The sequence below is a fragment of the Oryx dammah genome, unplaced genomic scaffold (genome assembly GCF_014754425.2).
Source record: "Oryx dammah isolate SB20612 unplaced genomic scaffold, SCBI_Odam_1.1 HiC_scaffold_24, whole genome shotgun sequence".
Taxonomy (NCBI): Eukaryota; Metazoa; Chordata; class Mammalia; order Artiodactyla; family Bovidae; genus Oryx; species Oryx dammah.
The window spans coordinates 75,487,954-75,491,120 of NW_024070208.1; the positions used below are offsets into that span (position 1 = coordinate 75,487,954).

General features: G+C 51.9%; 1 protein-coding gene across 2 annotated transcripts in view; it reads right to left on the reverse strand.

Moving 5' to 3' along the window:
* Positions 1-3,167, reverse strand: part of GGACT (gamma-glutamylamine cyclotransferase) — a 48,730-nt gene that overhangs the window by 29,910 nt on the left and 15,653 nt on the right. The window lies entirely within an intron of this gene.

Sequence of the window (3,167 nt, forward strand, 5' to 3'; positions counted from 1 at the left end):
GCCCGGAGGAGAGACCACGTGAGCACACGGGGAGAAACGGGCCGGAGGCGAGAGGCCACGTGAGCACATGGGGAGAAATTTTTTTCCTTCCGGTTGCTTCATTTTTACTGTTTCACCTGTTTAGCAAACACCTCAAGGTACGCAGATTTATTTCACACTAATACATGTATCTGGAAATTTCTGTCGAATAAACAGGATATTCTTTTCAAACAGCCACCTCCTGGCTTCAAGGCCAGCCCAGAGCCAAGGAGAGCAAACCATCGCGCAGCCAACCAGCCCTCGAGCCCGGGGAGGAGCCGCACCTGGATGTCGGGCCTGCGGCCTCCAGAACCGAGAAGGATGAGCTCCAGGGTCCGAGGCCCCGTTCGGGTGTCTCCGCCCCCGAGCAGCCTCAGGCACCCACCCCTCCATCCTCCGTGCAGAGACCCCCCACCCCACTCAGCCTCCAGCCAATGCCCTGGCTGGGGGGCTGCCCTAACCGGTCCCTGGGGGGCACCCTGGTCCCTCGCCCTGGCCCGGCTCAAGCTGGAGCCCCCGTTCGCCTCTCCGTGCCATCTCTTCTCCCAACTCTCCCTCACCGGCATCAGCCTCCCCAGGCTGCCCACGTGGCCCCCTCCTCCTGCAGCCTCTGCCCATACCAGCCTCAAACACTTACATCCCCAGTTGGCCTTTCCCTGCAGGATCCTCTCACCACCACCCTAATCCCCGAGCCACACTGAGCTCCTGAGGCCGAGTGTGACGCCCCTCAGGGGCTCAGGATGCCCGTGTCCTAGCCAGCTGTTGGCAGCCCTGCCACGCTCCCCCCCTCTCATGACTGTGGCCTGAGCCCCATCCACTTAGCCCCTGCCCCCCAGCCCTACCCAGAGCCCCTCAGTGACAACCTCTGACAATTACCCGAGACCCCACACTGACACCTTCCCCCCAAATCTGACCCACACTGCACTCCCCAGCTCGGTCCTGCTCCGTCCCAAAGCCTCCTCAGTCCTTTGCATCTGAGCATTCTGCCCCACCTTCCAGTTATTCCCTCCTGCCAACCCTCTGAAGGGCAGGGACCCACTGGACTTGTTCCCCACGGAACAAAACCTGTGTGGAGAGCATGAATGGGCTCATTCGTCTGGTCCTGGGAATGCTCCTTTAGCCAACTGTCTCTATTTTGACCACAAAGAAATGAACGACAACAAAGCAGCTTCCCAGTAAACATCTGGTTGAAATATTAGCATAACATCCTCCAGGTCCATCCATGCTGCTGTGAACGGGAGGCCTGCCTTCTGTAAGGCTGAGTAAATTTATATACGCATGTGTGTATAAGCCCATGTATATAATGAAATACTGTACACACGCATATACAGATACACACATTTTCTTCACCCATTCATCTGCTGGTAGACACTGAGATTGCTTCCACACCTTGTCTTTTGTGAATAAGGTCTTTCAGTCTATATTGATGCTGTTGAACAATCCCTAACTTACAGATTAAAGAGGATTCATCATGTTCTGTATACTGTAAAGACCGGGAAGGAAAGCAGATTTTCCCAAGACTTTCTAGCAAAGATGTTCTCTTAGCCTTCATCTATATGGAAAGTTTAATTAACTAGAAAAGCAAATTTTCCAAACATCAACATATGTACAAACATACATCTTTTCTTAGAAAAATGCTGTAAGTCCACATCATACAAAAAGGAAAACAATACATAAAAACAAAGATAACACCAAACCAAACATATCTCAGGCTGACTACAAGGCGGCCCTTTTCAAATCTAGTGCTTATTAGTCCTGTGGACTTCCCTAACATTTTGTGTAGCTATGAGACCGTTCCCTAAACAATACTGCTGAGGATACGTTTTCCTTTTAATCTTTATTTTTGGCTGTGGGTCTTCGTTGCTGCATTGGCTTCTCTCTGGGTGTAGAGCACGGGCTCTTGGGCATGCGGGCTTTGCAACTGTGGGCATGGGCTCAGGAGTTGCAGCTCCCGGGCTCTAGTGCACAGGCTCAGCAGTTGTGCCACTTGGGCCTAGCTGCTGTGCGCCATGAGGGATCTTCCTGGACCAGGGATCGAACCCCTGTTCCCTGCGTTGGCAGGGAGATTCTTTACCCCTGAGCTACCGGGGAAGCTCTGAATATACATTTTCCTAAGTAAACAGTTTATGTTTACTCTCTTATGAGTCCAGGTTGGCCTATGTGTAAATATCAGGCAACAAAACCAGCCTCTTTAACGCTGTGGGAGAGATCACAGTTTCCACTCTCGACAGCTGGTGTCACCAGCATAACACACTGCAGGGCCGCGCCTGCTCTGTGCTGGGTGTGCCCACGGCAGCTGCAGCCAGGCCCTCGCGGGCAGGGAAGCCCGGATGTCCAGCTCACAGCTTCAGCCAACACCCAGGGAGCTGCATTCCCAGGAATCACACAGGTTTAAAGAACGATTTTTTATATTTGCTTTTTAATTTTGAACGTGGTGATGCAAGGAAAAGACTGGAGGGAAATAAACCTGAAATACTCTTTCTCTGGCTGTAACAGTTCATGCGTGATGGCCTGTTACCAGCTCCCTCAATCTTCTGGCTCTGTATGTCCCCCGTCTCCTCCCCAAATTCAGTTAATCTTTAGACTGGCTTGCTGATAACGTGACCAGAAACTAAATATCCAAGATCTGTGAATACATCATTCTTTCACGTAATTTCTGTTCAGGTCAGACGTCAAAGTGGGTAGATTTCAGGAAGGAGAAACACAGTCCTTCCGACAGCACGAGTAAAGGATGCGGCGCGGACCCGTGAGAGGACACGTGAGGATTGTGGAGCCTGGTTCAGCTGCCTGGCCACCGAATAATGCGTCTCAGTACGGAAAGTCCAGGCACAGCGGCACTTGTAAGATGAGGCTGAAAAGTTACAGCCCCGGTACTTCGCGACTTGAAATCCTGTGTTAAAACGAGCTAACTGCCTAGTAGCTCTCTCTTGTGTTTCCTGGCACAAAGGGGTCCTGCAAAGCCCTCTCTGCAGAAGCTGCTTCCTCATGACTGAAGTTCAGGAACAGATCTGCTGACCGGTCAGCAGTCAGAAAGCACGGGTAGTTTTGTACACAGTCGGCATCTCAAGAGAAGACTCTGAAGACAATGCTGCTTGGCGGCTGCACACGTGTCACTTGGGTAGCACTCAAACCACCTGGTCCTTCCCACC